This window comes from Helianthus annuus, chromosome 11 (assembly GCF_002127325.2).
Source record: "Helianthus annuus cultivar XRQ/B chromosome 11, HanXRQr2.0-SUNRISE, whole genome shotgun sequence".
NCBI classification, from domain to species: domain Eukaryota; kingdom Viridiplantae; phylum Streptophyta; class Magnoliopsida; order Asterales; family Asteraceae; genus Helianthus; species Helianthus annuus.
In genome coordinates this window covers 7,029,480-7,044,146 of record NC_035443.2, presented here as the reverse complement: position 1 = coordinate 7,044,146, position 14,667 = coordinate 7,029,480, and the positions used below count along the sequence as shown (strand labels likewise).

The 14,667-nt window shown below is 36.3% G+C and overlaps 1 long non-coding RNA gene across 1 annotated transcript; it reads right to left on the bottom strand.

Moving 5' to 3' along the window:
- Nucleotides 1-6,116: 6,116 nt before the first annotated feature.
- LOC110889433 lies at nt 6,117-7,467 on the bottom strand. Its single transcript, XR_002563595.2, has 3 exons — nt 7,021-7,467; nt 6,451-6,669; nt 6,117-6,349 (listed from the first exon to the last, which is right to left on the bottom strand). It is a non-coding gene; the product is annotated as an uncharacterized LOC110889433 (long non-coding RNA).
- Between the last annotated feature and the right edge of the window lie 7,200 nt (nt 7,468-14,667).

Sequence of the window (14,667 nt, the reverse complement as noted above, 5' to 3'; positions counted from 1 at the left end):
GAAATTTTCGATGGATTGGGAACATGTAATAACTGGAAGGGTGAATACCGTTAACCGAGATATCGGCGAGAGTATTCCACCTATTAGGCCAAAGCCTGTTTCTTAATTCCAAAAGATCTTTCGATCACTTTGGTTAGTCAATGTTCCGTTTGGAACCATCCAAGTTTTATTCGAACTTACGCTTTATTATTTTCGATCTTTTGTCACTTTTGAACAATTTTTTTCGAGATTTCATCTTTGCGCAACATCATACTCTTACCTTTCATACGACTGTACATTATTAGCATGCATGATTTCACGAAATTTTATTTACCCTTTTATAACAACGAACTGAGACATATCATCGAGATAGGAGTGATTTCCTTAACTTGATGATTAACTCCGCTTCCTTTCTCATATTACAACGACATCATCAACGGATTTGGGGTGATTCCCTATCTAGGTGATCGTTACCGATACTTTCTTTTAATGGACTATGTTATGTAAACACGATCCTTTATACATCTAAATCGATTATCGTTAGTCAAATCCCTAATTATTTCAAAATGCATTGTTTATATGAATGAACTTCTTATCCTACAATCTATATTTTCATAGAGCTTACACACATAAATTTTTTTTTTTTAACTTTTCCGTAGACATTTGCTTCTCGACATTCAGAATTTCACGAAATACTACCCGTCACCTTAGTCGGTCTAACAAAACCATTGCCCACGAATTTTGTATTCAACATAACTATTAGAACAAGCTCATCACATATCATTAAACTAGAGACTTTCTATTTTTAATTGAGAATCAAATCAACTTTTTCGCACACACCTATAAAATATTACTAGTATTATTTAAGCATTTACTAAAACTCCTTTCAAAACCAATAAAACATTTTTTTTACAATCACTAAGCTCGTATACTAAATTCCTTTTTCTAAGGATCAACTTTTCCTCAAGGATCTATAAACTTCAAAACTTTCTAATATAAAAGTTACTTAAAATGATGCAAGCTTGTTAATCACAAGAACTTTTCAAAACCTCGCTCGATACGCCAATTAGATTCAAAACACGTGGGCAAGGAAACTTCATAAGAACCGACAAATTCGCAACTATGTAAATTCTTTTAAAACCATAATAGCATTTCCATTCTTTTACAAAGTATCATTTCGCATAATCAAAAGATGTTTTCTTTTATATTCTCCTTACATTCACAAACTAGATTTTTACATTCCATGACAACTCAATCTAATTTAACTTCGCGTTTTGCGCAAACAACTATATATGTATATCATTTTACAGGTTTTAATCAATATCTCACAACAATCACACGCACGTCACTCGTTCTTTTTTTTCTTTCATACTCAAAACTTTTAATCTTTTACGCGCATAAACTCGTGCATTTCGATTTATATTGTAAATAAAATCATTATTTCCTACATCCATACTTATACATTCTATGCCTTTACTTATGTTCACACTTACACATTTATGTTATACTCATGATTCAAAATTTATACGTTTTACGTTTATACACACACTCACAATTATACATTTACGTTGTCCTTACATTCATGTCGATACTACATTCGTATTCATATTCATACGAGTTATGTTTTCATTTGCACTTTTACAACTTTATTACACTTATACTCATACACATGTATTTTATTCATACTTAAACATTCATGTGTTACACTTAATTTTCACATTTACATCCATACTCATGCATCTTGTGTTTATGCTCATATTTATACTCGTATTCACACTCGTAGTCGTCTTTATACTCTCATTTATACGATTTATGATATACTCGTACTCGCATCTATACTCCCGTTTATACGATTTATGTTATACTCGTACTCGCATTTATACTCCCGTTTATACGATTTACGTTATATTCGTACTCGCATATATACTCGCGTTTATAAGATTCCTGTTGTACTCGTACTTTTATTTGTACTCTCATTTATACGAATTGTGTCTATACTCACGTCATTCGTTGTGCTCAAATTGTGCTCATATTTATGCTCATTTTAATACACGTTATGCTTATACTTTTACTCATACTCCTGGCATGCGTTTTGTGTTTATGCTCACGTGCGTGTTCAAATTTAAACTTATACTGTGCTCTTGCTTTTTACTCAAAAAATTTATACATTCGCACATGTACACGGGCGAAACTCGAAGGATTCGCTTACGTTGAACTTATACTATTTGGAACGTAAACATGCTTATATGCTACATTTCTATACTCGCGCATTCTTGTTTTCAAAATTTATGTATACCTTGAGTCATACGTAACTAGTACAAGCTATGCGGATCATGCGACGGTCAATATAATCGCGGGTGCACACGGGATTATAGTGATGGGCGTATGAGAAACCATAGAGTGTACTACTGTGTATGGTAAGACACGAGATGTAACATGACACCGAATACGAAACGGGCGTAACGTGGTCAAAACATGGTGGATACGCCGTTGGTACTTCTTATATATAAGTGTTTTCACTATGTTACCAAACTTTCGTAAAACGTGCCGTGAGAAATTCAGTGTTTTGTGGACCTTTTGGACCTAATACAAACTTTAAACAACTCACAAACGCATTATATCCGATTATCCATGACGAGACTTCATTCTTGACACACTACCTTGTCTATCCGATACTTACGCTATTCTCATAATCGCATTCGTTTATTAAATCAATCATTTACTGTTATACTCCCATTATTCTCCGTCTTTTATATGAACCCCGTTCGTAATCAAGTCTATTGAAACGTTCGAATCCTAATCTACGTCCTTGCTTTTGAAACTACCTCTCTATTCTTTATTCTTCTGCAAACACCCGTAGTTGGCCGTTACCTCGAAAAGCATTTTTGTATACTAAATTTTTCCCTTTTAAATGCGACACATTTTTATATTTATACCTCTCCAAGTTGATTCAAAACTGTGTAAACTCACACACGTGCACGCTTTTACTTATGCTAAATATCTCGATTCTTTTAGTTAAAATGCTTTTCTCCAAGGTCTTCCTCTTGAATAAATTTCGGGACGAAATTTCCTAAAGGAGGGGAGACTGTAACGCTCCGCGTTTCCATGACTTTCCTAATTTAGAAATCGAGTCTTAAAAGTCTATTTCTAGAAGCTTGCCCCTTTCAAAATTATAATCCGTCGTATCATCGGAAATCTTTTATCTCTATTTTAATTAGTTATAAATATAGTTAACCTTTCGTCGTTTAATTAATTAAATTAATTAATTTTACAATTTAAAAAGTTTTATTTATTTATTTATTTATTTTTATTTTTTTTATTTTTTTTATTTTTTTTTATAATAAACTAAGTTAGTCTTATTAAATTTTTAAAGTTAGCAAACTAACCTAGTTAGCTTAACGATGGAGTGGTTCTTTGAAACTATAATATAAACTTGGATCAATCAAACCACAGGGACTGGTTGTGTCAATTTCTGAATTATTAGATCTGTTATAACAAAATAAATAGGTCTTGACCTAATAATACCCTCCTTTTTGAGCAGCCGCATATCAACTCACGAGCCCCCTTTTCATCTTCTACATTCAGAAATATCCTATGTCCCAAATCACTTTTACATAACCACAAGACATCATAGACCCTCTCATCTCACCTCTTCCTCTCTCGGTTTCCACTGCACCCCAAAGAGATGACAGTGTACCTTTCTTCTCCACATACCTCACACCCACCTCCTCCCTTCACCGACGAGCGACCGACCACCACCACCGTGGTCTGGTGGTGGCATGGTGACGACTGAGATGACGCGGCAGCGAGACAGGAACGCAGAGAGAGAACGAGAGAGAGAGTGACGTAGAGAGAGAGGTAAAGAGAGATCGGCTACAAAGGGGTAGCGCCGCCGTCAGCGGCGGCGACGACGGTGGTGATTGTTTCTGTTTTTGCTCCGACGAGTTCAGGTTTCGAGTTCCGGTCAACATTCAGTCTCGTGTCAGTCTCGGGTCAACAGTGGGTTCGGGCCAGTCGGAGATGCGAATCAGGTTGCGGGTTTCGGTTCAGCTTTCAGACGGTTCGGGCAAATCTTGGTTCAAGTTTTTGCCTTGTTTGGTTTCACCTCTAGTTCAAGTCTGATTCAGCTTTGGGTGTGGCTCGATTTCCGTCAACAACACTTCAGTTTCAGTTCCGGCTCGAGTCTCGGTCAGGTTCGGCGTAATCGGGTTCGATGTTCGGGTTTGGTTAAACCCGGTTAACGTCAATTAAAGCTGGTCAAATCTGGTCAAAGTTCAGGTCGTACTTCGGCTCGGTTCTATTCGGGTCAGATTCGATGTCCGGTTCCAGTTCGAATCCCAGTTCAGGTGAGAACTTTGAGTTCCTTCGGTTTCGTTTTGAATTTGATTCGAGTATGAGTTGTTCAGGTCTTGATTCGTGTCTTGTTTCCGTTTACTGTTCGTTTCTATTCGGTCAAAGTCAGTCAACGGGTCGAGCCCGGTCAACTGTCGAACTAACGGATTACTCGCGAAATTTGGTAAAGCATTTACGACACGTTTATTTTATAGGATTTCGTTTATATAGCTTTATACTAATCAACTTCGAACCGATACACTTGACGTTCATTTATATTTTAACTATATGATGTGGATTTTTATACATATTATTGTTACTAGTTGAATTTTGACAAATATATCGACAACTTATAATGTCGGGATCGTCCAAAAACAGAGGAAACTCTGCCCGTTTTTCGTAAAATTCCGTAAAACGAAACGTGTAAGTCCTATAAAACGAAACCTATCAACTTCGGCTAATTTTCATGAAATAGATACATATGTATAATTATTTTTATTTTTTGGACAACATTTCAACAATATTTTTGAATAAATTAATTTAGAAATATCACTTAAACTATATAATATACACACACACACACACACACACATATATATATATATATATGCACGTTTATATCAACTAGATATACTTTAAATCCCACTTCAAATCCTTCGTCGTAATTTCGATTTCTCATACGCCTACGTTTGCCCATATAGGGTGACCTCGGTGTTCCATCCTTCTGACCTCATACATTCGTTGACACTTGGATAATCGGATGACTTAGCAATTATGTGAGTATACTCGAACCCATTTTTACTTTTAACACTTTGGGTGCAACATGTATTCTATATTAAACGCACATGACACTTGAAACTTATTTGAAACTTACTCTATCCATTTAAACATGAAACATGAAACTTGTGAATCTTGAGACTATTTTGTGCTATGTGAACGTTTAATTCTTGTGTGTAGTTCCGCCTTAACAATAGTAGCGCTATAGGGGTAATGCACCTCCCCGTTAGTCTTTGGGGTATTGTTAGGATGAGACATACAACCTCCCGTTAAACTTTGGGAAAGGCACTTTAACGCATTGGAAACTTGGGCTATCACTTGGACTGCGTAAACTAGCATGGTTGAAACTATTTTAATATGTTCGTGTTGGATATGAGTTTTATTCTATTATGCTATGTAAACAAACTTGTATACTCGCTCTTTGCTTTTGCATTGAAACTCTATTTTAATACATGTTGCAGGTTGACAGTCAAGATGTTGAAGAATCAAGTTAGGATGGACTAGATACCCATTTTAATAATAAACCATGTTTGTTGCAATTTGTCTTTATTTGAATCAATGTATTTGAATTTAGTCATTTATGAAATTTGATTTAATCTATATTGTCACAAATAGTGTTATGATGCTTTTGAGCGATTTGTTCGTCTCATCCCGATGTTTCCGCCATCGGTTGGGGTGTGACAGTAGTTGTGACTATGAGGCGAGATCTGTGACAGTAGAGTAAATCGAAAACAATGAACCGAGATCAAGGGTAGATTGAAGAGGGTACGGTTTGGTAGGCACGAAGTGATGGGGAACAAATGATTTCTAAAGACAATTTTCTTTGTTCCTTCACGAATAAGTTGTGGTGGCCTCATGACCAGTGGCGGATCCAGCCAGTTTTTTCACTGGGTTCCTTTTTCCAAATCATACAAGGTTTACACTACAAAAAAAACGTTTTTTTTTCCAAATCATATAAGGTTTCACTACAAAAAAATGTTTTTTTCCAAATCGACTGGGTTCCCGGGAACCCGGTGAACCAGCCTGAATCCGCCCCTGCTCATGACCGTTCTCTTCTGTCTCCAGCAACCTCAGGGTTGTTATCATGAAGAATTTAGAAGACTCGACCCAGAAGTTAATTACAAAATTTAGCAACAATTCATATAACAACAATAAACTATGAATTTAAGTTTGCTTTGGCTCCTAATATTTGTTCCTTCCCATGGAAGTTTTTGTTGTTGCAAGACAATTCCTTTTGCTTCTTCATCTTCACCAATACGATCTAGGAAACAAAAAAGAATTTAAAAAAAAAAATCCCCATTCATCCAAGAAAAAAAAATATTGTAGAGAATAACAAATTTGTTAAAAAAAAAAACTAATTACAATTGACATCTTGAATAACGTCCTTCTTTTTAGTTTGATCAAATGGTGCAGATTGCATCATTGTACTACCTCTGTTGTCAAAGCGCCTAGGCGCACACAAGACGCGTAGACCGAGCCCGGAGTCTAAGGCGCTTAAAAACCGGAGGCTTTTTTAGTTTTGGCGCTTCATTTGATTGTGCTTGAACTTTATTTTCTTACTTCACTTGTCTGCGCAAGAACCTATAATAAATGTAACTACAAAATTAATATTAAAATAAGTAATTTGTATTTCAACAACTTCTTTCTAAAACAACTCATATAATCGTATTTTTAACAACCTTTTAAGCCTAATTTGAAGGTATGAACAAACTATTACAGAGCGTTATTTTGATTTCAACACGTGGTTGGGAGAGAAGGGCATTTCTCCATATTGACTCCAACAGTGGACATGGTATTATGGTATACATTCTGATATGGTATACGGTTTTTTCATCTTCTAACCATTATTTCCAAATTGGAGGCGTTAATTAAATCCTAACATGTATGTATGTACCAAATGAAAGAAAGTATAATGACAAAAGTTTAGGCTACCTGTTTGTACATATGTGCATACATTATCGAATTAAACTTCAATTTGATAACTGATTCAAATCTGCATCACCGAGAGAGAGAGAGAGACGAAGGGTCCGCGATTTCTGTGAGTAATCAGGTCAAGTCGTGATGTTGAAATGGAAAAGGAAATTAGGGATCGAACAAATTATAATTGTAGTTCTTTTGTACGAACAACATTTAGGTACCCCTCTTCCGCTTCTTGTTCAACTTTGTCTTCATTCCATCATCAATAAATTTCTGATTGGCTTCTTATTTAAATAGATTTGTGTGAGTATGGCGAATGGTTTTTGTCGGGGTCGATTTGGGCGTGAATGGACTGATGATCTACACGAGATGAAAATGAATTATATACAATTAAATGGCCGGTTTCAGCCTGCTTACAATTATATAGCATTGAATTGACCACTAAACGCGATTTATTGATTCATGAATATCTGATTAACGTTCAGACTTCATGCTTTAAATTTTTGAAGCAAATTGGTGGAAAATGTAAAAAGACCTAATATTTGGAGTTACTAATAAATGAAAAATGTTATCCAACTAAACTAAATGTTTGGAGTTCTTGTTATTAATTGGAAAAAAGCATGATCTTAACTCTTAATATTTAATCAATTAACTTAGACTCTTCATATGTCATGTTAATGTTATCTTAATATTATAGTTACACATGTGCCAAAATCCCTAAAATACCCCTAAAGTGTCTTAAATTTTTTAATAATGGGCAAGTTTACCCCCTCTAAAACAGCTTGTACTCTCTTGTACGTAATGCTATAAAATTTATACGTGTGTAAAATGACCAAAATGGTAGAAAACCCAGTTTCTTTAATATAGTAGTATAAATAACTGTTAAAAAATTATTTATAAATATCTATAAATTAAAAGAGATTCATCACGTTAAATATAGAAATCAATAACTAATTTTGAAGCAAAGAATCTTTGATGTAAACTTGGCAAACCATTCAACTCCATCCATTTTAATCATTCAATACAAAACAAAATCAATTTTAAATAGAAAAATGATTGAAATTTAAAAAAAAAATAATAACTAAAAAAGTGACTTGAAAGACACAAATATATTTAAGAGGCTCATAACGAAGGTTGTAAAAAAGTTGATATAACTAAATTTTTAAGTATATATATAGATATAGATTGTGAAGGAGAAGTTCAATAATTGCATTGATGATATGAACTCCAATAAAATATTGTCGTTATTTAGTAGAGTTTTAGTTTAACGTAGATTGTAATTAAATGTACAACCTTTGTAATTTTTTTCATTTGCATGAATTAAGGAAAAATGAGGATCAATATACATGTCAATTGAGGAGTAGATATAATAACGTGTTAGCTTGAGCAAAACTCTCCGATTCACAAGACCATTTGTGTAATGTACTCATCGGATTAATTAAAGCCTATCGAATAATAGATACATAGTTTTAGTTTAAACTCGTTTAAAAAAAACATGTTTTATGAGATTTATTCAAGTTTTAAAACACGTTTTTAATCATAAACAACTTTATTTAAGCCAGGGATAACAAACACGCCAATCAAGCTTGATCTTGTAAGTGTGCACCTCAAGCTAAAAAAATTAGTTCATTAATTTTTTTTGAAAAATGAAAATACGTATATACATGATATATGATATATATACTCTTAAATCTTAACTCATATGGTTTAAGTGTTGTTTGTTTTTGCAGACATAAATTGTCTGCAAGCTGATTTCATCTGTTTTTATGTCTGCAACAGAAGATGTGGTCTGAAGATCTGCAAGCTGAAAATATAAGACTGTTTGTTTTTATAAGTTGATACCGGTCTGAAGCGCATCAAATAATGACGAAACATTCACATTCTGCTTCAATCTAGCGGAGGAGCAGAGGGAGGTCGGAGAAGGAGCTGGTCACCGGAGGAGGAGGGAAGTCGTCGGAGAAGGAGGTAGGTCGCCGGAGGAGGAGGGACGTCGGAGAAGAGGTAGGTCGCTGGAGGAGAAGAGGGAGGTCGCCGGAGGAGGAGGTAGGTCGCCGGAGGAGAAGAGGGAGGTCGGAGAAGGAGGAGGAGCGGCGGTGTGAGGGGCTGATGTTTGAGGGAGGAGAAGAGCGAGGTGTGAAGATGTTTTAAGAAGGAGGTCCATAGCTTATTTTTTAAGATAAAAAAACTGAGTTCAGATCTGTTTAAATAAAAAAAACAAACAGTCTTCAAGGGTAACGTCTGCGCGCCTGCAGACATCAGCCCCTTTGAAGATGTTTGAAAAAAAAACAAACACCCCCTTAATGCTACAATGGTTCATACAAGATGTTAGCGAATGACCGAGTCCAGCCTTGGCAGGTAAGTCAAGTTGGCCCAACCGATTCTCCTAATTGCGATAAATGGATTAGGTTGAATATGGGAGGACAGTATTTACGTGCAGGTAAATATGGAGGGTCTAACGTGGGCATGTTGTTTAAGCGTTAGATGGTTTCCTGACAGTGATATAATTAGATATGGCAATGTCTTGGCCACTAGGATAAGGTTAGTTTATATAAACTGTCTTAGAGTTTAACATTGTAATCAAGTTTTTGAAAAGTTTTTCTAATAATAACATCTGGAAGTTAGCCAAATTGTAGTTTCTTGTTCTTGTTTATCGAAACCTATGTTTATGTGCTAGTTGGACTTGATGTAAACAAAGTTTATTCCCATACGTGTAAACGATGCATACATTGTCCATTCGATCCTTATCAGTGGCGGAGCCACAATTTGAACAACGGTGTCGTCCGACACCATTAAATTTTGTGTAGCAAATACAACGTATAATAGTAAAAATTCGAGCGACACCATTGTTTTTTTACGAGCGACACCATTGTTTTGTTTTCTTCTACAATTATTACATAATAAACAAATTTATATTTCAAAAATTAAGCCTAGTTACTTTAATTTAATTAGTATACTTTAAATCATTATGAATCATTTGAATGATGCATGCACATTTTGTTATAATGAAAAAGAGGTTTTTTTTCAAGTTGCCATTGAAAACATTATGAATCGTTTTTAAAACATGAAAATGCGTACAGAGCAACTATTAAATGCATTTTATTATATATTTCAAATGACTTTGTAATTTTATTATGTGTTTTAATTCAATGACATTGTACTTATTGTGATATTTGCTTTTATTATGTGATTTGACTCGACTAGATCCGAACCGATCCAAAAAAGTTCGACTCCGGGTAAATATAAACCGGGGTATCCATAAAAAATGACACCATAAAAAAAAATTTCTGGCTCCGCCACTGATCCTTATTAACTATTAAGCCATATTTTTTATGACCTTTATGTAGTGCGGGTTTTTAAATCATATACAAATTTTATATTGTTTGTCGTTTGTTCTCTCCTAGAAACAAGTGGAAATACCAAATCTGATCAATGCAGTACACATAAACATGTTAGTAAAGTGGAACTTGTGATTTTGTGGTCACCATCACTCATACAATTATTATTGTATACTTTTTTTTTTAACGGCAAGGAACGACGTGCTAACCATCGTGACACCGGACGTTGTGGTCAAGTTCGACTACTCGACCACCGTCATCCCATTGGCTCTCCCAAATGCGTGAAAACCCGACCTCCACCCGCCCGAAGGCACGACAGTGAAATAATCGGTAAAACCTCGCATCGCATACAAGACGAACCGGCGCCACCCGTATTCACCCTTCACCTGGATGCCGCATAAAATAATGGAGAGAGTGAGAGTCGAACCTGGATCACAACGAACACCAAGTTTTTCCCCGACCACTACCTCATTGGCTGGCTGGCTATTATTGTATACTTAACTTGTTTCTTATCATTCGTTTGTCTCAACCAACCACAATGTAAATGGGGAGAGTGAGAGTCGAATCTGGAACACAACGAACACTAAGTCTTTTCCCCACCTCATTGGCCGGCTATTATTGTAAACTTAACTTTGTTTCTTATCATTCGTTTGTCTCAACCAACCACGATGTAGGGTACACATACAAGTTGTTTATTTATTTCAACACATTAATGTTCGTAAAGTCATACAAAGACTCGTCACACCTCCTCATACAATCAAGTGATAGCCAAGGGCCATCTCTATTGGCTATCTCTAATGTTCCAATCAAACTTTAAACTAGAATGCTTGCATTATTGCACCAAATTTTTATATCAATATATTTTTCACACACTTGTATATTTTTTTGAACTATCAATTTTTTATATATAAATACCACCTAATCTTGCACTTATAAATATATAAACCAACACCATTTTTATGATAAACAAACACCAATCATACACTGGACCACTAGGTCATGAGTGATTAACATGTATTTAAATGGTAAGTTTTTTTTAACTAAAATAATGCACTTATAAAAGTATTAAAAATATAAATAAATTAACATTTTATTTCATTATTCAAGTCAAAAACGTATAACCTTTTATATCTATATATGTTGTAACATCTCACCACAATTTTACTTTTGGTTGCGTGCGATAAATACTTCAAAATTCAAATGTCACTCAACTTGAAATTAGTCCCTCCCACCCGTTGTGTTTGCACTAGTGATGGATTTATTGATTTTTAACATTACTAGGTGTATTCCTTATCGCGCGCTGCGCGAGGGACATGGGTTTAGACGATTTAGTGCGTTAAGGTTATGCATTATGGCAGCCTTAGTGTTATCTCAAACCAAGTTGCTGAAAGGTTTACAAAAAGTAACTTTCTATATCACTTGTTCCTTCACCAACAGTGGCGAATCTTGAGATTTCCGACCGGGGGGGGGGGGGGGGGCGAAAACGTATACACCCAAAAATTTCTATAAAACGGGGGGGTCGAAAACGTATATACCCAAAAAATTCTATACGAAAACTACGTACTCTCCAATATTGAGCGAAAAGTTCGGAGGGTCGGCCGCCCCCTCCCGCCCCCACTATCCTACGCCCTTGTTCACCAATGGCACTAACATAGATGATAGAAGGCTGCCCCGAAACGCACCACATTTACTCATGACATTGCTTGTAAACACATAAACCAACATATTAAAAGATGAGGCATCCAACATAATACTGTTTATGATCGACATCAGAAGGATGATCTCTTCTTTGAGCCAAAACTTGAATACCTACTCTTTTTTTAATTGACCCGAACCCGTTTCAGCCCGAACCAAAACAACCCTTTTTTTTAATTGACCCGTTTCGACCTGAACCCGTTTTGACCCATGACCCGACCCGTTTTCCAGGTCTAGACCCACCCTGCCCATGCATTAAGCCGTCGGTCCAAACGAAAATAGCTTACCTGCAGCTACATGATCATAATCCAAGATGTGCAAAATGTCGTTTGGTTATCGGCTATTAAAGTGCATGTGAAGCATTGTTTTGTGATGTTCAAAGGCTCAAATCCAAATGCTCAGAAACTACATCTCGTTGTGGCTGCAAATAAACCCATCATTTGAAAGGAAGCCAACAAAGGCTTTGCAAACACGCAACATGCACCATAGATCAAGCAACAAACGGGAAAAAAAAAAACGTTCAAATCCTTCTCATATTAATAGATAGGGTAATTGCCATGCCAAACAATGATCTGACCAATTTTTTGGGTATCATCATCGCCTAGCCAACCATGGGGTAATGACATAACCCATGGACTTCGGTTTTCAAGGTATAAGCTCAAAAATGTTAACTCATTGTGGCTGCAGTGAACATGATTGCCAGACCAAAACAATGAGTTTACCAATTATTTAAGCCAATGGTCCCATAAGTTTAACATTTGATGCTCAGACTACACAGATACATCATCACAGGTGTTATGACATTGTTGTTGACTGAACAACATGAGCTTCCAATTGTGATAACGGCTCAGATGAGTCAACGCCCAGCATCACAGCCTCAAAACATTAAACATCACAAACGAATTGAGGCAGAAAATAAATTCAAAAACGTCTCCGATGAGCCACAAAGATATGAAGCATTGGCTCATCGTCATCGACCAAACCAGATACTGATTAAACCAGCAAACAAATAACAGAGACCAAATGAAAAAGGCCCAAATAAAATTAGGGCTTAAACAACCAACAAGTCAGATTGCATCATAAATAAATAATGGAAAGCCATGTTTTTTATATAAGGATGAAGAGGCCAAACGTAAAGCCGCTGTCACCATCCATAGCCCGCCACCATCGCCACCGAGAACCGTCGTATCAGAACCCTAAAGGGTTCGATGAGCAAAACGGTACAGCAAACAGGATGGCACCAAACGGAGGCGGCAACGGATCTAGACGACAGAGCATAGCCATCGTCCGCGTTGACCGAGGCGCACACAGCGAAGCAAAACGAAGAAGATACCATAGATCGAGATACAATACAATCGTCGCCGGCGGGGAAGCCGTCGACCAGTCTCCGCATCTGATCTCTCTCTTCTCTCCGCCGGCGAGCATCTCTCTCTTTTTCTGTCCGATCGCTCTCTCCCTCTTCGCCGCCGACGAGCGGCTCTGTCCTCTGTGACACAGTTTATCCAGTCTCCCTCCCCCCCTCTCTTTCTATTATCCCTCAGGTGGTTTTAATTTATGTGGTAAATAAAAACCCTTAAATACTAAAGTAAAGTTTACTGTTCAATCCATTCGATTTTTAATATATAGAAGAATTTTGTTTGGTTATATGGTGTGTATGGGTCGGTTTGGTTTTTACCATTGGTTATATGGTGTGTATGGGTCGGTTTGGTTTGGTTTTTACCATTAACCATAACCATAACCGTTAGTTTCGGTTATGGAATTTTGGTAACCATAACCATAACTAAAATTCAATTATGGTTAATCGGTTATGAAGTCGGTTATGGTTCGATTTTGGTAAATTCCGATTAAGTAACCAATTAAGGTTTGAAATAAATAGGGTTGTGCATGGTTTGTACTTAGCTTGACTCTTTTTTATATGATAAGCAAGAGTAAACTTTTTGGTTAAACTACCAATGTGTGGTTCTTTTTAGTCCCTCTGTAATGGGCGGGGTGTATATCACGCCCAATGCTCCTATAGCGCCCCATGGTGTCGGTGAACACCATTACGGATTACGGCCGGCGCCATGTGCGTCCTCTTCCTCCTCGTGAAAAACATCATGCCATGCCCCTTCCTCCCCCTCTCACACACATATATTTACATACATATGTATGTATAATTGAAGGGGTTATATAACCCCTTACCACTACACCCTCTTGTGATATAACCCCCATAAAGCCCTCTCTTACAATTTTTTGCCACTTGTCGCATAACCCCCACTGAAGGGCTTTATGAGGCTTTATGAGTTATGACTACACATGACCTTAATAAGGTAATTCTTAACAAATATATATATATATATATATATATATATAGGGTAGGGTTCATGCGAGAACCACCTTTATTGCGAGAACCGCGAGAACCAATGTGAACAGGGGGCAATTTTGTAAATATCAAACATCTTTTAAAAATCCGCTTACCTGCGATTCCTTTTTACCACCGGACTTCAACCTAAATTAAATTACATTTAATCAAAACTTTCACATCCACTATCATCTCTATCATCTCTATCATCTGAACTATGATTACATCTAAATATCTCAACATTTCTCAACCTGATTCACTGAACAGTTCGTCGATTACAATCGTTTACAT